Here is a 27611-nt window from a genome sequence, read left to right as displayed (position 1 = left end):
TCAGGGAAGGCACAGCTATTTATTTTTATTGGAATATACATTTACTCAGGATATGAATTTGCCTTTCATGCTTGCAATATCTCTACCAAAACTACCATCCATGTACTAAAAAAAAAAAAAAGAAAAAAATACATAGTAAGCTAAATAAGCATTAAAATAAAAATGATTTTATGTTAAAGAATACAAATAAATGTACTAGCATTCAATTGTAGAACAGTGCTTACATAGTGAATCATAATCATTTGTGACTAGTGTCTACATAACCCTTTAAAATTAAATACTGATTGTATAAAATTTATAATACAATTTTAATGGGAAGATATAGCAGGGCTCCATGAATATGTTTCAGAATTGCTGTGAAATGAGAAATAAATCTTTATACCCAAACTACAAATAATTGAAAATTGGCTAATACTGAAAGATAAAGAAGTATTAGGTTGGTGTAAAAGTAATTGTGGTTTTTGAAATTATATTTAATGGTAAAAATTGCAATTATGTTTGCACCAATCTAGAAATTATAAACATATTATTTAGGGACAAACAGTTAATGCCAAATTGAACAACGAACATAATCAAAAGTGTTTGCCTCTGGGGCACTCAGAACACGTGACTGAAAGGAAGCAGAGGACTACTTTTCTCCAAGTCAGCTATGAAGAACTATTTGTCTTTACTCATTTCACAGGCATAACTTTGATAAAAATGAATATAAATTAATAATAAACTAAAAATACCAGATTCAATACATATTAAATCTAATATTGAGGAAACAGCCACAATTTTGTATGCTTCTTAATCTTTGAAATAGCTTATAGCTTTATAAATGCACATAGGATTATAAAGTGAGCAAATCTCCTTACTATGCCTAAACCTTTTGTTATGTGTAATTGGAAACACTTGAAGAGACGAGTTTCTTTGTGAAATAAAGGAGAACTTTATAGTTCGTTTTTTTGAAATTTATAATAGCAAAGACCATTTGGCCTTTAAATGGTCTTTACTATTAAGAATTTATTTCTAAGCTACTAACTTATTTTCTGAGTGTGTATATAACTTCTTCTAACATGGGATGTCATATTTGAACAATAATTACATCTTATGCCTTTTTTTTGTTTATTACTACATGAATATTTTCAACATATATAATTACTACATGTATACGTTTAACATAAAAAATATGGTTATACTGAGAAAATATGTACTATTTTGAAGCCGGGATCAAATGCTTTTCATTTCTATTATGAATATATTTTTATATATGATGAACTCAATTTACTTTTTTCCCAACCTTATCAGTAGACATGTAATCATATTGTTTGTTAGTTCTTACTTATTTTCCACAATCTTAAATAACTATGAACACTGAATATAAATTATTAAAATATATGATCCTGTTCAGTGGCTCCAAAATAATTATAAGCAATCATCTAAATCTACTTTTGCAGCATTCTGATGTCTGTATCAGTTGGTGGCCTAGTCTCAGCTTGACACCACAAAGATTATTTTTGTTTAGGATGTTTTAATTTTTGCCAGAAACCTGTCAAGACAGATTTTAAAAGTGCCCTATGGTTTTTTCTTAAATTTGATTGCTACAATTAAGATACAATAACGCTCTCATGGGGTGTGTATTGCACTCCTGTGTGGGTACACTGAAAACAATTCATTTATACATTATCTATTTTGCAAAGCCAGTTGGAAATATTTTATTATACTTATTTGCATAATTCTCTCATCAATAAAAAAGAAAAAGATGCATCGTTTGTCTTCTCTCTGTAAAAGGGAAAAAAATCAATTGTAAAACAAAGCAAAACGTAGAGCAGGCTACACTAACATTAAGCCAAGATCTTTAATCTCAATATCAATATTCATTGAAGTTTTATATTACCTACCTACACTCTAATTACTCAAGTGTATCATATGTAACCTATCTTTGTTCCCAACTATCAGCAAATATGGTGCCATCTTCTTGTAATAAAGACAATGGAAATTCTATTAGTCAATGTATCTCTGCCAAAAAAATAAAGTAAAATAAAATAAAAAGGCCAATTGACTTTAAAAAGCTTTATTTAAACGTCTACTGAATGAGCACATAGCCCCCACGATTTCTGCTTTTCCTGTGCCACATTGTTGCATTGATTATAATGTCCTTGGCAGTAGAGGTCACGTTAATTTTATCACATCCAAGGATTCTAGGTGATATATGTGGCACACGTACAGGCTGCATGCTCGTTTGTCACATTATTACTTGCTGTCACTTTTGAAGGTAGGTGTCTTTTTGAAGAATGTGCCACAGCTAGAGGGTCATGTTATTTGCATAAAGCTCTGAAAGCTGTCTTTCCAGAGAGAATGAGTGGGATGTTGCTTCATTTTCTGTTTACGGAAAGCATAGAGAGGACAGCTGTCAGGAGCTGATGCTGTCTCTCTTGTACATAGATAGTTGTTTAAAAAAAATGCTTAAGAACATATTAATGAATTGTAACTAAAATTTCCATTTACTGGACTGAATGCTAATTTTACCACTCAGAATAAAGTAATTCTGGTCTGCTGTCAGCAGATATTTTTGCTTTATAAATGTCAAAAGATGCCTATAAATTGAAATGATTTACGGAAGCTTCCATTGCTTTTGTTTGATAACTAAATAATTTCCTTCCTTTACAAAATTAGAGGAAGAAGGATATAGCTGTATTTTTGAGGCTACTACAAATGATTTCACTGAAGACCTTATGAAGGTTTTAGAAATAATGCAAAGTTAAATATCATTATTAGAGCCAAAAATTGTATTATTATAAAATACCAATGTGCTTTGAAAATCTGAATTTACCAAGACATATGAATAGAAACTTAATTTAAATAAAATTATGCTTCCAAAAACAAAATAATTTGATAGATGCATGAATCTAATTTTCTCGAAATAATGTATAAAATTAATAATTTTATATAAAAGTCATGATTTTCAAAATTATGTCACAGCCAAATGACTCAAACCTACAATGACAAATAAAAACGCTCTTTCTTGTATGCAACGAGGATATTTAATATAATTTAAGAAAAGTGTATGCTTTGATATATAATTATATACATATATTTATGCTCAGATTCTATTGATTAAAAACAAGATGGAAATATATTTAATAAAAATATAATATAAACTATATCTTACTACTAATTTGTTAGTCAGCTTCTTGTTTATTTTGGTGAATTAAAGATAGCTCTACCTTCTTTTAAATACCCATCAAGAGATGGAAAGTCGATCCCATAAAAATAGAGAATAAAATGGTGATCAGAGCCTGGGGCTTTTAGGAAGAGGGATACGGGTGATATTGGCCAAAGCACATATATTTTAGTGAGATAGTAAGAATAAGTTGAAGAGATATATAATACAGTGTGGTGACTGGTTAAAAATAATATGTTGTATTTTTGAAAAATACAAAAAGAGTGGATGTTAAGTGTTCTCGTCACAAAAGTAATAACTATGTGAGATTATACATTTGCTCATTAGCTAGATTTAACCATCCCACAAAGCATCCATACTTGAAAACTTCATATTGTACACAGTAAATACATAAAATTATGTCAATTAAGACAGAGAAACGGGTCTTTCACCTTGCTAGGAATCTAGACAAAGACTGGGACTGCTTTTACTGATACCAAGTGGCAGAAGTCATCCTGCTACAGCTTCCAGGCCCAGATAAGGGGATCTTCAGGTTCCTCTTTCATGGAACACTTCCTCTTAAAAGTCTGAAAGGCTATGTAAGAAGTTCTACTTTGTTATTTGTGAGACCGCATAGGAAAACTCTGCAAATAATTGACAGAGAAAGCAGCTCAGCTGATCCCAGCCTCCAGGTATCCATACCAATGTGGGAGACATATGAGTACAGCCTCTTTGGAACTTCCGGCCTAGCCAAGCTGCCAGCTAAACATGACCAGGCCACTTCAGTAAAGCATGTGGAGCAGGTAAAGTAGAAGAATTGCCTGCCAAACTTTGCCTGGATCCCTCCTGGTCCACAAATCAGGAGCATCATAAAAGTTGTTAAGTCACAAATTTTGGGATAACACGTTAGCAGCAACATGTAACTATAATAATCGTGTGTGTGTGTCTGTATGTGTACTTGTGTATGTATGTTCTAAATCAGAAGTATTGATAATTCTAAAGCAATCAGTCTTTAAGAGCAACTTATCTTTATAAGACCTGAAATGACTGTAACAAACATAATATTCCTCATAATTTCCACATCCCCAGTAAGGCAAATTGAGTGTTCTACAGGGAGTTGGTTAGAAAATGTATAGATATTTTGTGTTTCACAGCTGAGCATTTATTAATTAATAGCTCCATAAAATTTTTGTCAATCAACAACACATGTGCACAAACGAGTTTACCTAATTGTATTGTGTTACCCTTTTTCATTGGTTGGTTGTATGTGTCAATAATAACTTGATTATTTGAATAATTGTTTAATGATATGAAGAGATAGGACATAGAGAAACTGTATCAATTAGAACTTTCAATTATATTGAATAATAGAATTCATAATTTTTGGCTCATATTCTGAATCATATCTAAATATATTTTATTAAAATATATAAATGTAGTAGAATATTTACTGAAACTGATCTTTATGCACGCTACCCAATGAGAAAAACTTCTGTCTAAATTGCTAATTACTCCTTTTTCTGGTGGAGGCCATGTGCAGTTGTTCTACAGCATGGCCTTCAGAGACAGCTGACTTGGTTAAAAATTATCTTCTCAATTCTTAACTAAGTTAAACAGTAAGGCATAGCCCAGTCATTTTGCTCTTGTTAGCCACAGTTTTATATATATATATATATATATATATATATATATATATATATATATAAACAGTTTATACCTGAAGTCTTGTGCAGATTAAATGTTATAATTCACATATATGAATTCACATAAATGCTATAATTCAGCATTAAATCTGGTAGCTAAATTAGATATTAATTTACATATTACTAGTAGTATTAATTTAAAAGCATCTATTTCCCATTTTATAGGAAATAAATGTTTTTTTTTTTTCCTTGCCAAAGACCAATTGTCTTCTTACCTTTCATAAACAGATATTGAAACCTTTACATGGAGGCAAAGGAGTCTTCTTGTAAAATAAAAATGATATCCTAATCTATTTTCTTTGAATATTTAAAAGACAATTAGCCAGCTGGCATGAAAGAAAGCCAGAGGTGCTAAGAGGGTCTTTATCATCGAGGATGGTGTACAACAATGCTCCCCAACTATTTTGGCATAATGAACAGGCTTCCTGGATGACAATTTTTTTCACGAGTCTGGGGCATTGTTTTGGGATGAAACTTCCTCCTCAGACTGAGGCAGGAAAACAGGGTCTGGAGGTAGGAAACATAAGGCTCACTCACACTTCAGCTATCACAGGAAATGTCCTCTCCAGCGGAAGTACACCAATTAACCAATGGAAACCTCTAGAGGATATTTACACCCCCACAAGTTCCGTGAAGGGGCCCTTGAGCTCATATGCTAGGGCCCACTCCTACACTGTAGAATACTTTCATTTTCATTAAATATCTACTTTTGTTGCTTCCTTCTTTCCTTGCTTTGTTTGTGCGTTTTGTCCAGTTCTTTGTTCAAGATGCCAAGAACCTGGACATCCCCCCATCGGTAACAAGATCACGAGGCATTAGTTAGATTATCGTAAAAGGTGAGCAACCTAGATCCCTCACATGTCCAGTTCACACAGGATTGACGCTCCCATGAGAATCTAATGCGCTGATGGTCTGACAAGAGCTGGAGTTCAGGCAGTCATAACGACTTGCCCGCCCTCACCTCCTGCTGTGCGGCCCAGTTCCTGACAGACCAAGACTGGTATGTGTCTGCTACCCCGAGGTTGAGGACCCCTGGTGTAGGACATGCATGGGTCACTCAGGCTTAATACCTAGAATTGGATGATGCCAGAGAAGAACTAGTTCTCTGTAGAGGTAGCCACTTTTTTCCTGGTATAGCTTTCTTCTCCTGGCAAAATTAAACATTTTGGCTGCATCTTAAATCTGCAACAGAAAAAAACTTGGTTAAAAGTTTCTCCCACACAGCCCTTCTCCACACACACACACACATGCAGACACACACATTTTAATCTACCAAGGCATAACAACTAACTTTGTTTCTTAAACAAACTCTTTCTCTTTCATTTTCAGAACTTTGGATTTTACGTTTAGAATGCCCTTTTTCCTTCACCTGATTGATAAACTGCTAGTCATTTTTCACGAGTCATATAACTCTTCCCGTTAGTGTTTCTGCTTTGCGCTGCCTTTAGCATACTATAAAACTTTCCTGGGGTCAATGTCGGAGAACAGTTTTACGTATCATTTAAGGTAAAAATAAGTCACTAATGAGTCTGGGATGAACTTCCGTTATAAATGATGACAAAGCGAAGATTTAGGCAGTTGGCATTTGGATGTGGTAGAACAGAAAATTCCTGTCAGATTGATTCTATTTACCATTTTTCAATAAAATATCTGCTTAAAGGACTCTGGGTTGTGTTTTGGTTTTCAGAGTTTTATTAACAGGGGATGGAAAGAGAAGAATTTTGAACATGGAGGAAATGTGTAATGCAGTAATTTAAATAATGCCATTTTTAGACAGCCAGATTGGTATGGAGTGTTTGTTTGAGATCTGTGTCCATAACTTTAAAAGTAGATTCATCAGATTTGTCATTTTTTTTCCAATGAATTTCAGCTACAGAGAGTTGGGCTGACTAGTGTTGGGGTTTTGCCAAGTGAGTGGGACAGAGAAGTAGAAAAATGCGATTACTGTATTTCCAAGAGAGTATTTTATTTTATTTATTTATTTATTTATTTATTTATTTATTTATTTATTTTTTGAGATGGAGTTTCACTCTATCACCCAGGCTGGAGTGCAGTGGCGTGATCTCGGCTCACTGCAACTTCTGTCTCCTGGATTGAAGAGATTCTCACAACTAAGCCTCCCAAGTAGCTGGAATTACAGGTGCACCCCACCACGCCCAGCTAATTTTTTGTATTTTAGTAAAGGCGGGGTTTCATCATGTTAGCCAGGATGGTCTTGAACTCCTGGCCTCAGGTGATCTGCCCACCACGGCCTCTCAAAATGCTGGGATTACAGATGCGAATCACTGCGCCCAGCCCAAGAGAGTGATCTTAATGAAAGATAATTGATTCAATCTTAAGTAAAGAGAAAAGTCAGAATATGAAGCACTTTATTGATGGTTTAGTAAGTGGTGAGGGTCAAAAAAGCAAAAGGCTAAATGACACGGGGTATTTGTAGGAGTGAAGATAATACAATAGGTAACCTGAAAGGATAGGTGTCTATGGTCATAAAATAGGTTGCTCAGAAGAATATGACTGTGAAATAGGGTTGAAATGGAGTAGGCTGACATCCAAAGTCAAAAGGTTACATGTGTGAGGCCAAAATGTGAAATGGAAAGTATGTGTTCCTTCAGAAATAGAGAAATAGTAGTGGTAGGAAAGGACCAGTTGATAAAGATATCAAAAACTGAGGAGGAAATGTTGGGAGATCATCAAAGAGCTAACTCAAAGGAGCTGTGTTCCCAAAAGGATGTTTAGGATAAGTAAGATGGAAATGGCAATGAAAACAAGGAAGATACATACCTCACCTGCAAGCTCTGGAGTATATGATTTAAAGAGAGAAAAAAATATTCTCCAATTGAGAGCGTTACAGGATAAATAAATCATCAGATCTTGAGCCTCCACTAGAAACATTCAGAGTAATCATGAAGGATAAAATAATTTAAAAATAAAAACATTTTATTGTTAAAAAATAAAGCAATTAATTCTAGAATGTAGTGTAGGGCAAAGAAAGTTGGGAAATTGGGTCAGATTAAGCAATATGAAATAGTAGAGTAATGAGACTCTGGATAAAAATGATTGAGAGCTTGACCCTCTGGGAGTAATTAAGATAATCAAAAACTTAGGTATGGATAAATTCACTTTTTTTTTTTTTTTTTTTTTTTTTAGACGGAGTCTCCCGCTGTCACCCAGGCTGGAGTGCAGTGGCCGGATCTCAGCTCACTGCAAGCTCCGCCTCCCGGGTTCACGCCATTCTCCTGCCACAGCTTCCCCAGTAGCTGGGACTACAGGCGCCCACAACCGCGCCCGGCTAATATTTTGTATTTTTAGTAGAGACGGCGTTTCACCGTGGTCTCGATCTCCTGACCTTGTGATCCGCCCGCCTTGGCCTCCCAAAATGCTGGGATTACAGGCGTGAGCCACCGCGCCCGGCCGGATAAATTCACTCTTAAGATATTTGACAGGTGAAGTGGGAGAGGAGGACAGAAACTGATCTCTCCTCTACTTTATGGTAGTGTGATGGCCAAGAAGTACACAAAACTTCTTCCGTGAAGTCTTATCTTGCTTCTGTGTAGTTTCTCTAGGCTGAAAGTGTTATAGTATCGGGGAGATATCTTTCTCCTGGAACAAGAGAATGCTTTTACTGTGAAATGGTGTCATAATGGTTGAAGTCATGGTGCATAATTGCAGTGACCTCCATCTTGATGATTTTATTTCCTCTGTGTCCTTTGGATGGTGGTGGGATGAATATGAAAAATATAAGTAAGTTTAATCAGATACATACTAACCTACATAAAATAAGCAAACATATATAAGAATTAAGTATCTTTATATTTAACCATTGATCTTCTTTGAAAAATAAAGCCCTCTGGTAGATAAAGACTTAAAATATTTTCATAAAAATATAATCCATGATATTTAACTGTTTTCAAATTATGTTTTTGCTTTTGTAATACTCAAAACACTGTTTTGATGAGTTGCATGTTAGTTTTAGAAAATGATTTTGTTTTTACTGATCAATGTTTTCTCATTGACTTTAAAAAGCCCACAAGAATACATTGCAAAGTAATACAAAGCTATATATATATGTGTGTGTGTATGTGTGTATATATATGCATGTGTGTGTATGCGTGTGTATGTATACACATTGCTGACATATGTAATACATAGGTGACTGCATGATACAGAGTAAGCACTGTGGCAATTCTTTGCTATTATTATTTAGAATTGTTGCTGCCTTTATTATTATTATATGCTATATTGACTTTGAGATGTTTAATAGGATTTATATAAATACTGCTCATTGTTTGTAAGTGTCAATTCAAAGCACGTTAGGAAAAAATAACTTTGAAATGCAAGATATATCTATAGCACACTGGATTTCTAATTTATTAGAAACCAAATACTAGTACTTGTCTATCTAAATTAATGCATAATATTGGTATAAAGCTCTCCGTATACAATTACACATACTCATTTCCTGATTGGAAAATTGTTTTTTGTGTCTGGGCATGGTGGCTAATGCCTGTAGTACCAGCACGTTGGGAGGCCGAGGTGGGTGGCTCTCTTTGAGCCCAGGAATTTGAGATCAGCTTGCGCACAAGGCAAAACCTCTTCTCTAGAAAAAAATATAAAAATTAGCCAGATGTGGTGGTACATGCTTGCAGTCCCAGCTACTTGGGAGACTGAGGTGGGAGGATCACTTGCCCTCTAGAAATCAAGTGATCCTCCCACCTCACCCACCCCTCCACGAGATTGCACCACTGCACTCTAGCTTGAGTGACACAGTGAGAGACCTTAGCAAAAAAAGAAAAGAAAAAAAAAAAGTTTTTCCAATTACAAAATTAGATTTTAAAATATTGAATTTAAATTGTTTAAGTTACTAAATGGAGCTTAAGTAAAAAAACTAAGTGAAGAAAGTCAGATAAATGATTAAAAGTTACAGTTTTTGTTTTTCTCAAAGGCAAATAACACTACTGCAAAGCAGTCTATTGTTTGAGAGTAAAAGACTGAGGTGGATTCAGTACTTTGTAAATAAATATGTTAGTCCTTACTCTTGAGTCGTCTGCACCAGGCTCCAGTAAAGTTTATGGTCTTCTAGGAAATAGCAGATTAGTTCAGTGACATGTACAGCAGCGTAGACAATTGAAAGCAGTTGAGCAGAAGGCATGCTAAAACATGATAATAATAAAATTTACTTAATTAGAATATATGAACATTGATGTGCTTGATCAAAAGGTCAAATAGCCAACTGTGTGGCTTCAAACTGACCACCTGGCAAATTAAAAACTGACTTTCAGATGCAGATTTATGCAGAAGAGAAGTTTAAGATCAGCAAACATTTTGAAAGTGGGCAGGGAAGGTGTCATAATTAGGGGAATTTTCTAGACACTGCTTTTTCATTACCTTTGACTTGAGTTATGAAAAATTCAGTTGCTCATATCAGAGAACAGAGAGACTAATGATGAAGATATTACAATAAGTCTATACTATATCCTTCCCTTTCCCTGTAGGTAAAACAGAAAAACAAACAAACAAACAAACAAAAAAGCCCTTGCAATATTACTAATATGGAAAAAGTGAGGTAATGTGTTTTTGTTCTTTCTTTCTCTGTTTAATTTTCAAGATATCACAATTTATAGTTATTATTCCTTCATATCTCTGACCTTACAATTAGCAGGTCCTTAACATACCTTCCAGCTTCCTTCATTCCAGTATTTCAAAGCTTGCGGTGACTTAAAACAGTAAAATAAAATAATTCTCCCCCTCAACAACCAAAAAAATACATTAAATTCGGCCTCATACCAGGTTGATAATTTTAACAAACTTCTGATAATTTGAAATGAACAGAAGAAAAATTTGCCAACTCAGCTGGAAAAAAGGAAACCTAGCAGAAACAAAGAAAGGAAACATTTCCTTGCTCATAGTGATTAAAGGGGAGATTTCCATGAAATGTTAGCACTTTCTATGTTTTCTTTTAGATATTTTGATAAAGATGCATATACATGTCATCATATTCACCAAAATATATGTGCAAAGACAAAGAGTTTTTGGTGATTCACTGGTATTTTTAAGCCATGTATACAGCAAAACCTCTTACCATTTATGTGTATCCACTATTGACGTTGAAGTGGCACTTTGTGACAAAACTTTCTAACATTTGAGTGCTATTTTATTTAAAAATGTAGATAATAATATTCCTCTAGGCGGAAGATTATTTATACTGTTTAATGGAATGCATAATTTCAGCGTTTGCATTTTAGAAGTTTGGGAATAATGTGGGGAAGAAGTCCAACGGGTTTATTTTTTAAATGTGATCATATAACGTGTTAAACAATAAACATACTGAATGTAGACACGTAGAGCTACTTTGTGCATTAATATTAAACATCAAAATATTAAATATTTTATATTAAAATTTTAAAATCAGCACAAATTGATCATTCAGCATTTAAAAATATTAAATTATAAATTAAAGAACTTAAGTTCCAAATAGCTCTTAAAATTATAGCTTATATGGAAAGGAATCCCTAATGAGGTTTATGAAGAATTTTTATCTTTTTTACTTCAATTTCAACTAACATTGAACTTAAATGTTATTATTATTTATTGAAATCAATTTAAATAATCTATAAATATTTAAGGTAAAAAGATAATTATAATTTTTCAACAATTATTTGTGGTACCATAATGGAATTTATAATGCTCAAAAACATATTTCAAGAAAGCTTGAGTATTTTCTACTATAAACAACAATAGAGTTTAAATATGTGCTTCATAATTTCTAAGTCTAAATACTGGGTTACATAATTACTAGAATAAAATCTATTATTTTTAATATTTACTAATTTGTAACTTAAAAAAGTGACCTTTTTTGGTTGCTAATTTGGAGGAATGTTAGTCTTTGTTCTATTATTAATATTCACAATATTATATTTTAACTAACATATTCACACTTGTCCACAATAATTTTACTAGTAAATAATTGTCATATTGATACTGTATATATTTTAAATGTGAAAAGATGGTAATTAAAATTAAATACTTTTCAATTACAGTAATGGTTTGTAGCAGTATCAAGCAGTAAATAAAATGTAACTACATAACTCCTGAATATTTCTATAAATAAAATGTCTATGGTAAACAAAGTGTTTAAACTGGCAATTTTTTTTCAAAAAATTTTAAGGTCTTGAATTTGTTCAGAAAAGATTCATTTTTCTGCTGGCAATTTGTCTTAGCATTATGCACTATTACGTGAAATAACACTTTAGATATTGTGAGTCTGGACCACAGACTCCTTGTTAAATTTTACTTTCCAATAAAATCAGGTAAAAAGAAAAGATAAATGGAATTACATACTTTTGGGAAATAAATTTTTTGATGTCAGATACCAATACGAATGCCAAGTGTATTTGGAAACTGAGCATAATTTATATAACAAGTGAATTATATTAAGACTTATTAATTGAGTTCTGTGTTAGAGTCCTAAAATTTGTAAAAGTAGTTACTTGTATAGCACAGTATTACTATAAAGACGCTCTGAACCCAAGCCTGGGAACCATAAGTGTTTTTAAAAATTGCCCTTTCACTAACTAGTCTTGAGATATAGGGAAATTTAGTAAGCTTTCCTAGTCGTTATTTTTGCTCTTTTGGATAATATGGAGATTACTACAAAGATTATGAGATAGTAAAGTTTTAAAATTATTGTTTAATTTTATGTGAGCAATAGCTACTTGTATTGCTTCCAAGGGAAATAATCACTAAAAATATTCTAAAATGTTGCCAAGTATCAGTGTTTCCCAGAGTCTAATACTTAGCACCTTTCATCTTGATTTGGCATTATACTAGGGAGCTTAGGTCATCATACATTTTGGCGAAATGAATACTGACTACAGTTATCAATTTCACCCCTGTTGTTCCGGTTCACAATATCAAAAGAGTCCTTTCACTTAACATTGTATAATGCTAAAACAATTTGTTGGAAGAAAATTGAATGAAGCCTCTCTTCATTCAATTGACATGGAATTGACATGGAATCCAATTGACATGGAATAGCCATGTCAAATTTTCTGAGCTGCAATTTACACAGATACGAATGCAAATATATATAGGAACTACCACATCATTTTAAAAACAAAACATAGATTACAGTGTTGTTAAAGTATTAGTGGATCCTATAAAATATGATGTAAAATTAAAACTATGAACATTGGAATACTTCTTTAAATACTTGTCTAGGTAGCTTTGAATTTTTCTTCACATCTCTGAGTTTTTGGTCCCTCATTTGCAAAGAATACAGGTAATGCTTAATAGATTCTCATAGCGCATATAATGCCCTGTTGTATTTTTGTCTGTTTGCTAATCTTATTTTCTTTTATATCCATATGTAGACTCACTCATGTGTGTGTATGTGTGTGTATATGTGTATGTGTGTGTGTGTGCGCGCGCACGCACGTGTGTGTGTGTGTGTGTAAAAAGAAAGAGGCAGAAGAGAGAGAGATACGGAAGGTAGTTTTCTCTTTAAATGGTAGGGTATCAACAGAAACTCATACACATAAAATTCCTGTTCTTATTTTGGACACTTCTGTGATATATATCACTAGAGATACTTATATATCTATAAAATATTTATTATGGAGTTTTATAAATATCCATTTATATTTATACAAAATTATTGATCTAAATGTTTGTGTTTTATGTTTGACCCAGTCAACATTTTACATGACATATTCATGATGTAGTATGTAACATTAATGAAACACAAAATAAAATATAAAAAAACAAACAAAAAAACCCACAAGATTTACCTCACAAGTAGAATACTTTAAAAAGTTCAATGTGACTCCACAGCACTCCAGCCTGGGTGACAGAACGAGACTCAGTCTTAAAAAAAAAAAAAAAAAAGTCAAATCTGTATTAGTTCTTGAGGGAAGCCTCCAAAAAATCCATAAAAGATTATTATCTCTAGCAGTAAATGCAATTAAATTAGAAATAAATAAATGATTATTTAAAAACATATATCTTAAAAGTAAAAATATAGTGTGAAAATCATTTGTGCTAAATAAAATACAAAGAAATTACAAAATAATTAAAATGTAAAGGCAATTAAAATACTACGAAAACAACCTGAGTGACACAATGTCACCTGTTTAAACCTGTATTAAAAACTAAGAACAAGTATTAAAGATGAGTTAACGGTTGAGCTGAAGAAGCTTGAGTAACAGAATAAAATCAAATAAGTAAGATAAAATGATAAAAATAGGAACAAAAATATGTAAAGCAAGAAATAACAAGCAAGATAGAGGAATAAAACAAAAATCTGATGATTTGAAAATGATTAATAAATGTCTACATGTACCTTAGAACCTTAGAATAGATGTGAAAATAGTTAACCATTAACAATCTATGTAAAAATATGATTTAGAAAGAAGAGCAAATTAGAGATTAAACTGTAATATAATAAATGTCAATTGCATTGTCTCAGGCTGTGTTACTTAGCTACTGTTTAAAATTAAAGGTGAAAATAACATATGCAAATTAGATGTAGGTGGTATTAAATTTAACAAAGATAGGTTAAACCATCCAATTTGATTTCAATGTTTGGAAGGTAAACATTCTTTCAAGAGGCATTGTAACATTAAAGGTTAGTTAAAATGACCTTCCTTTATTTTCCAAAGTAACTTAGAATTGTGGCAAATTAAATTTTCAGGAATTAACAATATTTTGCAGCCTGCTACTAATTAACATGAACAACAAATTTATAAATTAAAGTATATTTAAGATAAAATTTTCATGGCCTTTATGTTGACTTTATAAAATCTTCCACTCAATTTTGTATCAAACTTTAAAATTGATTTTGCTCTTATAGATCATTATATTACATCAAAAGAGAAAGAAATTCCTGACCTGTTCTTTTTTAATATTTTGGTATTTTAAAATTGCTTCCAAATGCATGAATTTCTATTTTATTAGAACAAACATGCATTAATGCAATTTGTTTGTTAGTGTAGTATAATGGAAGATACATTTAATACTTAAATGGTAACTATTATATAGAGCCCAGTGATTAGCACTTAGTAACCCTCAATACATTTTTGCTTTTGTAAGGATCATACTAAAGTTAGGCTAAAAAGTTGTGCCTACATAGACAACTTACTTAGTGCTGTTCAGCTTTCAGTTCCCTCAAAGCTAAAATTAAAAGAAATGACAGATATAATTACCTTTGCTAACTTTAGTTTGTAAAATTGTAGAAGTGCCCATTTTTTGCTTTGGGCCTAATAGTGCAAAACCACATTGCTCTGAATGTAGGACAGAAGAGAGATTGCTTTGATTTTCCTCATTTCTTGTGTCCATTAAAACCATGATAATTTTGCAGAACTAACAGTAGCAACAAGTTTGGGAGGGATTCACAATACAAGCACACTAGCTGGAATACTAACCCACAAGAAAGCAAAATCATTACAGAAAAAAATGCAGTGTGACCATTTTCTGCAAATCTATTTCTCAAAGACAAAGCTCTACAAGAAGTTTCTTTACAGATGTGTTTTGACTGCAGTAAAATTGGATAAGTTACTTTTCTCCCTTTCATCGGCTTCAGTTTACCTTTGTAGCCCCTAATTACCCAACATAAACCGATTTAGGTGTGACCTATTTTCCACTGCCCAGGCAGATCAAGTTTTATTTGGTTCTCTTCAACCAAATTAATACTGGATTCATGTTCTTTCTTCCATGTGTAGTATACCTCTTCAGATTACTAGTACTATAAGCTATCTAGAATATCTGGTTCATGTTAATTTATTTTTGCCAGGAGAATAATAGCTTAAGAAAAAGTAAAAATTTGCTGCAATTTATGTCCTAATTGGTCTTGCGATGGACTTAGCACACAATAGGAACTCAAAGGCTGATGAAACAAAAGGAATGGGTGAAAACAGAGGAAAAAGGAGAAATACGTAGGCTGCTACTTTGGAGTAGTATTGCAAGAATAACATAATAAAGCAAAATAAGTAATATCAATATATTCAAATTTGACATATAGCTACTGTTATTTCCTAATTATATCGTTACCTGAAATTGTTTTCACATTTTTTTGAAATTTAATGATTTTTTACCTTCTGATTTTGAACAAAACCTCAACCTTACTATATCATACTCCTCAACACTGAAAAATGGGCTCTTAGAACTCAACATTCTTCCCCTTTCTCCATAGCTCACTGTGTCCTTACTAAACACTGCCAAAGATATTACTGCCAAGAAAGAAAACAATGTTAACCGATTAAGCATGTCTTTCCTAGATACTATGGTGATTAGCCCTATCAAGCCCCAATTGACCTAAAAAATTCTCCTCTCTATGCAGCTAGCTATACCTCTTGATTTGGCTCGTTGTCTCATCCTACAGAGTTAACACCAGACTTTCCACTGATCCCTGTGGATCTATCTCTGTCAAATTTATCTCTAGATGGAGATCTAGAACTCTAGCAACAGATTTGGATGTATCTCTAGATAGAGATCTAGCACTCTGTCAGCAACAAAATATCTTATATCCTCAATACATTTTCTTATACTCTTTAGTGTCGCTTGATTTCTCTACTCAAAACCAAGTTGTCAGACTGGGCATGGTTGCTCATACCTATAAGCTCAGCACTTTGGGATGCTGGGGTAGATATATATACATATATGTATGTATGTATGGCCCTCTCTCTCTGTTTTTCTCTCTTGCTATCTCTCTGTCTATCTATCTATCTATCTATCTATCTATCTATCTATCTATCTATCGACCATTTCTTACTCTACATTTACTACTGTTGGGGTCCGCGTGTTTCCTAAACAAAGGAATGAACACACAAGACAACACAAGACAAGACAAACATGGCGGCCGCCCCAAATGGCGCGCTCCGCTTTATTTTATACAGTCATTTGTGGAATGTTGCCAAGTCACAAGACACATCGTTGTTTTTCTGACCTTTCCCTGACTTTCTGGATTTTCAAGATGTTTACATATAAACAGGCCCCCAATGCCCTGCTTCGTTTGCAAGAGCAGGACTTATTGGGAACGCCCTGCTTCGTTTGCAAGGGCAGGACTTGTCGGGAATGCCCTGCTTCGTTTGCGAGAGCAGGACTTATGGGGAACACCCTGTTTGTGAGCATGTAGTCCTCTACATTTCCCCTTTCCTTATTTACAAGTTTGAATTTCTTTTAAAACCATCATTACATGTTGGGCTCGTTGGGATTCGGTGTTTGCCCTTTGGCACCATCTCCAGCAGACTGTGAAAAATGACAAAGGCAAGAACAACAATCAATACATTACTAGAAACAGAGGTCAGCAAAATTTTTTACAGGACTCATAGGGTTCAAAAACGTCAAACTTTGTGCAATACCAGTCATCAAATCTGCACCAGTCAGCAACGGTAACTGATTGCAAAATGTTTCAGAAATATTCTGTGTTAATTCTTGTATTTCTAGGGAAAGATTATTATGACCAATTAAAAGTCTCTTTATCTCAGTCCAATTATGTATAGTGCTGTCAAAAGGAACAGGAGTAATACAAAATTGGGTAGTGTTCCAATCACATTTCAACAAAGCTCGGGTATTCAACACTGTTAGCTGATCTCCCAACCAAGAAACCACTTGTTCCAGATTATCTACTCGTTCAGTCAAATAAGCATCTATGTCTCGTTTCTGCTGCCACAACAAATGTGATTGTTCATGCCATTGTTGCACAAATTCTGCATTTTGTATATGCTGGTGTAGAGCTAATCCAGCAACAGCGGCAGTGGAAGCAATTACTACAAGTCCTATCACCGTGGTCACGACGATTCCAACCATTCTCCGACTGCGTTGGACAAGATCTTCCATAACCTTATAAATTTGAGTAACCTCAGCAGATTCACTCCAAGTACATGTTAAGTTTACAGGTAGCCAGGTTTCTTTCTGGCTCTTAGTATATATAAATCGGAATGAGACTCATTCCAATTATTATTCCACCAAGTAGTATTTATACAACTTAAGAATGTACAATTGTTTGTACAGTTAACTACCTCTGTATTATTATCCCATTTAAAAATTCCTGTCAGCAACAAGTAAGGCTTTCTTACACATGCAATAACATATCTAGAACTATATTTGATGCAAAGATATATGGAAAGGTTTAGCAATATTAGTAAGATTTAAGGACATGTTTCCCGTGAAAGTGAACATTGGTTTACCAGCAGCTAGCAACTTCCAAATATGACCTTGTATTTGTGAGGTATTAGCCAAATGTGGCAAGGGGGTGATAGACCACCATCATGCCAAATAATAGTTTCATTGCCATCTGCAGAAATGCTGTGATTACCTTATGCCAACGCAGGTTGACATGGCTGAATTTAGTCTGAAAATCTCCATGTACACTCCAATCTGTAACAAAGTATTTACGACTCTTCCCTTTTACTTTTAACAATAATCGTGGCCCACTACTTCTACATCTAGTCCACTCTAGTTGGGAAACACCTCCGGACACATCAGGGATAGGGCATAAAGATAATGTACTTGGCAGAGTTTCATTAACTACTGCAGTATGATTATACTTGAAACTTTGAGCCACAACAATCATAGTAAAGGCAGAGATATGACTATGGTTATAGCGAACAGCCCAAGCCTCATGAGAAAGATGCAGACAATGCGGACTACCCCCAAGACATATAGGTAACCCTTTAACCCCAAATTGATATGAACTATTTCCTGTGCCAGTGTCTAATTTAGGATCCTGGTTTAAAAAAGGTGATGGCATCCAAGCAGTATCATTAGTAAATACTGGGACTTCTCTGTCTCCCCAGGCCACACCTTGATATAAGGGTGCAAAAGGAATATAAGCCCAGTATGTAAATTCTCTAGCTGTTACCTGACAATTTACTACGGCCAGCATAGCCAGGAATAAAGTCAGTGGGGTTTTGGGCTGCCTAGCTTGTTGAACAACCCCTTTAGCTTCTTAACTGTTTCAGTTGTCCCCATGTCGGGGGCTCCGCACGAGTTCCAAAGGTGAATGTTCTCTGAGCGCTCAGATTTAGCTCCTGGAATTCCTTCAGGAACTGTTTGGATTGGCTCCTCTTCGCCATGGCACTGTTTCAACCGTCGAGATGGAAACCACTGGTTTCCGGCACCTGTACGGACAAGAGCATAGCCTCAGCCCCATTGTAAAACTTTTTCTTTTAAATATTTCCTTTGTAATGAAGGATAATACACCCACAGATTACTGTTTTGTGGCTTTTCTAAAGACTGTTGAAAATGTTTCACCACTGCAGACTGCTGTAATTGGCGCCAATGGTTGAGAAAATTTAAAGTAAAAAAGGCTTTCAGAATTTGATGTTTTGGGGAATCTCGCCCATCTCCCCCTTTTTGCTTTAAAAGTTGTAATTTTAAGGTAGCATTGGCTCTTTCAATAATTGCTTGACCTTGACTGTTAAATGGAATACTAGTGGAATGATGAATATGGTATAAAGAGAGGAAGGCAGCCAATTTGCGAGAGCAATAAGCAGGGGCATTATCAGTTTTTAATTCAGCAGGGACTCCCATAACTGCAAAGCAAGTAAGTAAATGAGTAATAACAGAGTCAGCCTTTTCAGAGGGTAATGGCGTAGCCCACTGGAAATGTGACCACGTATCAATAGTATGATGAACATATTTTAAACGACCAAAGGAAGGAACATAAGTTACATCCATTTGCCAAATGTGATTTTGTTGAATGCCTCGAGGTCCTGGCAAAGCTGAATGAGAATGAATATGAGTGATAAAAAGGGGGGCAATGCGGGAAGTAAGAGTTACAAATAATAAAGACTGATTCAAATGGATAGTGAGAAATTTTTGAATTGTCTTAAGTCCAGTATCCAGCCTTTCCATTGCTTGAAGCATCAGTAAAAAAGTTGGGACCTTTAACTGGAGTGTAAGAGATAGGATTATATGGCAGTAAAGAATATTGTTGCAGAAAAGCAAACAATTTACTACTAGGATAATGCTGAGAAAAAGAACCAGTATACTCAGCGCAAGCCACTTGCCAACCCTCATGAGTTTCCAGCAGAGATTCAATGTATTGATTAGGTAATCGGGTAATAATTTTTACAGGGTCAGCACCAAGCAACTGACGAGCTCGACGTCGTCCTTTAATAATTAATTCAGCCAATTTATCAATATATGGGTGAATTTTCTTAATGGCTTTATTAGCCAAAAACAGCCACTCCAGAATATTATTATCTTGGTGTAAAACGGCCCTTGGCGAATGGGGAGTATGAAAAAGACACAATGAAAGTGGAAGATTGGGTACAATATAATCAAGGTGAGCTTCATTAATTCTATTTTCTACAAATGACAAATCTTCTTCTGCTACAGGGGATAAAGTCCCCATAGGTTGAATACAATATTTACAGCTCTAAGATCATTTAATAAGTGCCCTTTTCCTTTTTTTTTTTTTTTTTTTTTGACAAGACAAACACAGGGGAATTCCATGCAGAAGTACTTGGTTCAATATGCCCCTTGGCCAATTGTTCCTTAACTAAATTCTTTAAAGCCTTAAGTCTTTCTTTAGATAATGGCCACTGTTCCACCCAAACAGGAGTTGTAGTTTTCCACTTCAATTGTAAAGCTTGAGGCTTGTGGACAGTGGCTAAGAGTTTAAAGGATTGTAGCCCATTTTGAATATCATATTTTTGGCAGCTGAAGAAATATGAGGAATGCTTAAAAAGGCACCAAATTGTTGTAAAAGATCGCGGCCCCAAATACAATATAAAAGAACACTTTTCCTTGTTGTCCTTCAGGTCCTACACAGCTCAGGGGCTCAACAGTTTGGTAGACTATAGAAGCAGTACCTAGGTCGGATAGAGTAACCGATACTTGTTTCTTTTTCCAATGATCAGGCCATTGAGCCAAACATTATTATATACATCCGCTCCTGTGTCGACTAAGCCCTCAAAAGTATCCCATTAATTTGCAATGAACATAAAGATTTTTGATCAGAAACTAAAGTTTCCCAGAAAACAGTTTTCCCAGTACTACCGAAACCTCCTTGACGAGACACATCTCCAGATAAGAAAGGAAAAAAAGGCAATAAAAGCAATTATGCAATACATTCCCCTGCCTCTAGGCTCATAAGTTGTGAGACTTGTACCATAATAAGGATTTCATCAGTAAAATCAGGATCAATTATTCCTGGGACCACCATTAACCCCCGCATAGCGTTGCTACTTTAACCTAGTAAAAGTCCTACATGTCCCTTTGGCAAAGGACCACACACTCCGGTAGCCAACTTATATATTCCTCTATTAGGAGTTAAAGTATAAGGCTGGACAATAGCTAGGTCAGCAGCGGCACTCTGCTTAGTGGCAGCATAAAGCTGAGAAACTGGGGTAGGGTAAGATGTCTTTAAGGAGGACTCGAGGTCATTCCTTGATGTTCTAAGCCACTGCTCACTGGGTACTAGGGTAGGCCTGCATTGTAGTTGTTGGGGCCCCAAGCCTGTGGGCCCCGGCTCCCGTTTCCCAAGAGGGGTGACAGTACATTCCCACTTTTATCAGTTTTTGAATGGCATTCATTGGTCCAATGTCGACCCTTGCCACATCGTTTACACATATTAGATGGTAACCTTTTTTCTTTTAGAGCAGAAAAGCCTAATTTTTTCCGGCATTCCTTTTTAAAATGACCGGGTTTCCCACATTGATAGCATATACCTTGTTTAGAATTGCCTTTTAAAGCCTTAGAAAGTGCCCCAGCAAACAACTGAGCATTGTAAATAGCTCCTCCAACACCTGCACAAGCCCGAATGTATTCATCTAAATCAGCCCCACTAGCTTTTAGAGGACGCAGCAATTTTTGGCACTCAGGATTAGCACTCTCAAAAGCCAGAGTATCCAAAAGAATTTTAGCAGCAGGGCCTGAACCTACAGTCTCTAATACAGCATCTTGAAGATGGGCTACAAAATCTGGATATGGCTCTGTGGCTCCTTGTAGGATCTTTACAAAAGATAAAGAAGTTTTACCCGCTATTTCAACCTTAGTCCACGCTTTTAAAAACAAGGCTTTAATCTGAGTGAGAGCAATATCATCTAGGCCTGCCTGAGCATTAAGAGTGGCGTATTGTCCTGAACCCGTAAGCTGCTCTTCAGTAGGTCCTGGGGGATTTCGTGTAGCATTTTTTCTAGCTTGTACTCTTGCTTCCTCCCACCACTAACTTTTTAATTGAAGCCATTGCGAACGATCAAGGACAGCCTGTCCCAACGTTTCCCAGTCAATAGGAATCATCATATGTTCTGAAGAGAAGGAATCGAGAAGGCCAAGGACAAACGGTGATTGAGGTCCATAATTAGAAATTGCAGCTTTCATTTCTTTCAAAAATTAATAAATCTAATTCCTCGAAATCACCCTTTCCCTTCTATTCCTTCTTTTCTCCTACAGGAGGAAGAGGCACAGAGAAAACCTGACCTGACATAGACAAAGAGGTTGGAGGTGGAGGCAAAGGGAAATCCTTTCAGCGGAGAGATAGGAGAAACAGGAGCAGCGGTATTTTGCAATTTTAACAACTGTTGTAACATCTCTAAAATGTGCTGCAAATCAGAATTTCCTTCAGATGAAGGAGGCATTAGCTCTTTTTCCAATTCCTTGTCCTCAATAACCAGGGCATAAACATGTTCCTCTCTTAAGATCATTCCTCTCTAAACCTTCAGATGCCTCACCTCCTGTGGCAGTATCGCCATGCTCCGAGTCAGTTTCAAGTAACTCTAATGCCTGAGTAATGGAATTACACAAAGTCCACAAAGTCAGAGGCATCGTTTGCCCCCACTGATGAGCTCGACGCAGGACTTTAACCACTTGTAACCATTCCTTTCGATTTAACTGCACTTTGGTTTGATATTGAAACCAATAACAATGTTGTTAAACATGGGCAAACAATCACTTCAAAGTCTTATGTTCCTTAACTAACTGCTACTCCTATAGACATCAACAGTCCCTGGAGTAACCGCAAATATTCAGAGGCCAGAGAGGGGGAATTCCCCATAATTTTCCCGTGGGTCCCCCTTTCTTTATTTACCTGCCTGGGGTGTTCCCCCTCCGGTTCCTTGCTCTCGTGGAGCCACGGACCCTGCTCGCTGCGCCAGATGTTGGGGTCCGCGTGTTTCCTAAACAAAGGAATGAACACACAAGACAACACAAGACAAGACAAACATGGCGGCCGCCCTGAATGGCGCGCTCCGCTTTATTTTATACAGTCATTTGTGGAATGTTGCCAAGTCACAAGACACATCGTTGTTTTTCTGACCTTTCCCTGACTTTCTGGATTTTCAAGATGTTTACATATAAACAGGCCCCCAACGCCCTGCTTCATTTGCAAGAGCAGGACTTACTGGGAACGCCCTGCTTCGTTTGCAAGGGCAGGACTTGTCGGGAACGCCCTGCTTCGTTTGCAAGAGCAGGACTTATGGGGAACACCCTGTTTGTGAGCACGTAGTCCTCTACATACTACAATCACTTTTAGTTCCAGGAAGCATCTCTCCTCTGGATTATATCATTTTATCTGCCCTCTTCGCATGCATTCTTGCCTTTCTACAGTCTCACATTTGCATACAAAATCCAGTGTATTTCCACTCAAATCTTATCAACATTTCTATCTCAGAATAAAATCTGGTGTCCTTACCAAGATCTAGAAAATAATAGCTAATCTGACTCTGTGAGTTTTATGACTCACCCACTCATTGACTTTGTTCTAGACACTCTGGCATTTCTTTTTTCTTCCAGTTTCTCAGAAAGGCCAAGCATCTACCTCAAATATCACTTTCAGATCTGAAATTACTGTTACCTCTTTGTGGATTCTTCCCCCAGATATAAGCTTGGCACTTACCCTCACTCAGTTATCTGCTCAGAGATACTTTACCTCACAGAAATGATAGAAGTTGAGGTCTAAAAATATTTCCAGGGAAGAATGATAGACTGAAGTTTACAATTGCTAAACAAGAATATATAGTTTGAAATTGCATGTAAATATTAAAAACAGTTTTACTAAATAGATGTGTTAATTAAATTGTGCTCTTCTATTTTGCTCAGAACTTTTTCTCCATACTTCTCACACCATTGGGAAAGACATTAAGAGCATTCATTAAAATAAAAACACACTTAACTTCATTTATTTTGGAGGGATAATTAATTGTGTCTACAAAGTGGGTAAAATGCCAATAATCTCTTTAAAGAAAAAGGAAAACAAGGAGATTCAGAGCATCTCATCAGAACATTATTCAGAGCAATACTGTTGTCAATAGCATTTACAAAGGGATGTATATTGAAGAACTGTTTGGAGGAGCTTCTGTTGTCTGTCTTCAAAGGTTTCAATAGTGACAATGCATGTCTTTTAGAAAAATCTCTTGATGGTCTAGTAAAGCATCTTGGCATGAAATAGTTTTCCTATAAAGCCTCTTAAATTTTCTTTCACTCTATTTTCACTTGTTTATGTCTAGTTCTTGCTCATTGATTCAGACAACATATGTTAACTTCATCAATAAACATTCAATGTTTTCATTTTAATGATGATATTTTGCGTGTCTCCTAAAAGTCCCACATCCACTTCTTTCTCCTGTAATTGGCACGCATAGTTTACTGAATTGTTTCACTTTAGGGTTTTACCTTTTCTAGAAGTCTGTCTCCTTTACATAAAAAACAAAAGCAAAAGTAAACAAACATTCCACTGTAAGTTTCTTAAGATATATCTTTTTTGGTGTGTGAATAGCAAATACAAACAAACACTCCTGGTTAAAATATTATCATTTCACGTATTTGAGGATTGGCAGATATTTAACTATCTCAGGGAAAATTGTAATTATTTCACTTGTTCAGAAAATTTTAGAGTGCTAGTTTAATGGTTACTGTATAATTGGGAATTATTATATTTCTTATGAAAGGAAAAGGGAATTTGCATTTATTCTTACTATGTTTCTAGTAGCTCAATTTTAATGTAATAAACTGAAAGAAGCATCAAATTAAAGCACATGTGAAAGAATATCAGAAGGAATCAACTGATGAGGAAGAATTAGATATAGACCATATTAAAATAAGCTATTTAATTCTGTGGCTGAAGTAGAATTATTTAGATTGAGTTTGGAGTATTCATCTCAAGTGATCTGAATAAACTTGTCTAGACTCATACAAGTGATAGCCTTGGATTTTTCAGTCCTTTTCATTTACTCAGAGAAAATATGAATTAAGTAGGGTGTTTGACTATTTGAGAGGCCTACTATGTTATTGATGATGATGATGATGATGATGATGATGTGAATTTTGAGATTTTTTGAAACTGAAGGAATATCTGACCTAACTAATTTGCCAGTATCTATAATAGCTCTATAGGTGTTTTCAATATATTTGTATTTTGCTCAGTAAAGGGTGGTATAAAAAGGGTTGGTGTTTAGTTAATTTAGTTGTCACTCTTTTTAAAAACAAGTCCAAATATCAATGGCTTAAGAATATAAAATTTTATGTCTGTCTTACATCATAATTCAAAACTGAGGAGAAACTCAATTTGGTATATCTCCTCCCAGTGTTGATCTAGAAATTTGGTCTCCATCCATCTGACACTGTCATGTTAAACACCTGGCTGAAGAAATATTTGAGCATAGAACACGTTTTTTTAATGGACCAAGTCTGTAGGTGAGTCATATCAATTACAACTATATTGAATTGAACAGAGCCCAGGTATAAAGTCCCGAAATAAGTTAAAGTAATGCTAAAAAATGGTTTTGTTCTGTGTGCTTGGAAAGAAAAATAAGAGGGTAAACTAGACAGGATTTTATAAAAGGCAGATAAATGGAAAATTGATCTATAAAATGCTATATTTATAACTATTAATCTGTACTTTTCTATTTAATAGTTACATACAAATAAATTCCAAAATATTTTTGTTAGGAAAATAAAATGTCTGTGTTCCTATTATAGTCTAGGTGAAGGTTTAGGACATTGAACTAAAGAATGTCTCCTAAAACAGAAATAGTGTATTTGAGAACAGTAAGGTGTCTTTATTCCTTGTTCACTGCAATTTTTTTGAAGTCATAGAGGAATGATATGCTTAACAAATATCATCTTAATTGAAGAACTATACTATTGTTCTAATTTATTTATATGTTATCTTATCACACTAATATTTTCTGGGTTATTTTATTGTGCAGACATTGAAAATATTCAATTATACACTCTTGAAAGTATAATAGAAGATTTTTAAGGAAATAATTTCTTTGTTGCAGGCAATGCAATAACGTTTATGGATTCAGAACATACACATAGCAGAATGATTGATAACACTACCTTAGGAGCAAGGTTATGTGTATTCATATCTCAATTTGATTACTTACAGGCTGTATTAAACAAGATCCAACTAGGAAAAAGCTTGAGATAATGCTAAAAAATTGAATAAAGAGTGTTGAGTTAGAAATCTCCATATATACACTGATAAGAGCACTAGTCAACTTTGTTGAAGGATAATTTAATGGCAATCATGACTTGAAAATTAGAGATTGTGTATTCTTTTTGGATATTTACATACTTATCTCTCTCAGAGCAACTTGCTTATGTTTTAGGGAGACGTTCACCTTTTCTCCAAAAAGTTATTTTTTTTTTTCATCCCAGAGTAAAGGCTTCTTTCCTAAAGGAGGACAGGCCAATGCATCAGCCCCAATGTATAAGCTCTGAGTCTCATAATTTCTGGGATCTCCTTTAGTGGCGCAACCTCGCTGTGTGAATAGGTGAACAATTGACTCTTATCATCTCACCGCATGGAAAATTGTGACATGCGGAATTGATTCTTAGATACTCTGTGAATAATAAACAGTCATATCCAAAGATCTCGTATTTCCCATTAGGACTATTTATAAATATGTAGGAACTAACATGGACTTAGAGCATGGACAATAGCTTCAGGAAACTATCCCTTGGCCTATAGAAGCAGAAATAAGGGGTGGTCACTACTAAACATGAAGAGTAGTGCAAAAACTGACAATTAGGAGTTTGGGGATTAAAAGGAAAAAAAATTACTAATTCTACTTCATTTTCTTCTTTCACTTTGATCTTTTTCAGGTGTCTCGTTTTGGCCAAATACAGGTGGAAATCAGAAAATCAATGACTCCATTGATGCTATCCATAAAATTTAGCTTCCTGACGCACAGAACGTGCTACCAAAGGGTGGAGAGTAAATTTGGAAAAGTGAATGGAATGCAGAGCAGTTCCTGTGCTGAAAGATGATATGTTTTATGCTTAAAAGATTATTTTATTAAACACATAAACTTCCAACTATGGTTGAACTGTGAGTTGTGGCTCTAACTCTGAGATTTGGCTTTACTTTTCCCTCAAAAATTCCCTGAACTAGAAATTATTCTGCTCTAAAAACTCATTCATAACCAGATACAGATGAATTGTCATATCTGTCCATGTGTTTATCTTTCTTATTATTTTAAAATCACAATCATTTTTGACAAAACAAAACTTCTTTATAATTACTGTTTAGCACAACCCTATGGTGATTACCAATGTGTCACACTGTTGAATGAGGATGGAACCTGTGAATTTCATCTAATGAATAAAATATGGCAAAAGAGAGGGCCTATTACTCTATTGGGTTACATTATGTAAAATTCACTATTTAGCAGAGAGTGAGATAGACTTTCTTGCTTGCTGACTTGGAAGTTTTATGCTGCCATTTGTAAGAAGGCCTCTGAGAGGAACACATGTCAAAAAAACTATGGCCTTGAGGAGATGAGTGCCCCTCACCTATAACCAGAGAGAACTGCCCC

General features: G+C 34.9%; 2 long non-coding RNA genes across 3 annotated transcripts; one reads left to right on the top strand and one right to left on the bottom strand.

The window, feature by feature from the left end:
* On the bottom strand, positions 1-23166 carry LOC105489953 (uncharacterized). Of its 2 annotated transcripts, XR_011614746.1 has the most exons (7): positions 22877-23166; positions 18796-18962; positions 14984-15015; positions 13635-13710; positions 9882-9998; positions 5919-6030; positions 1-1764 (listed from the first exon to the last, which is right to left on the bottom strand). It is a non-coding gene; the product is annotated as an uncharacterized lncRNA (long non-coding RNA). The 2 variants fall into 2 exon arrangements; XR_011614747.1 differs by lacking the exon at positions 14984-15015.
* On the top strand, positions 22238-27088 carry LOC139359096 (uncharacterized). Its single transcript, XR_011614748.1, has 3 exons — positions 22238-22347; positions 25371-25479; positions 26899-27088. It is a non-coding gene; the product is annotated as an uncharacterized lncRNA (long non-coding RNA).
* The last annotated feature ends 523 nt before the right edge of the window (positions 27089-27611 follow it).

This window comes from Macaca nemestrina, chromosome 16 (genome assembly GCF_043159975.1).
Source record: "Macaca nemestrina isolate mMacNem1 chromosome 16, mMacNem.hap1, whole genome shotgun sequence".
NCBI lineage: Eukaryota > Metazoa > Chordata > Mammalia > Primates > Cercopithecidae > Macaca > Macaca nemestrina.
The sequence above is the reverse complement of the archived record's forward strand: the minus strand, read 5'-3'. Positions and strand labels throughout refer to the sequence as shown.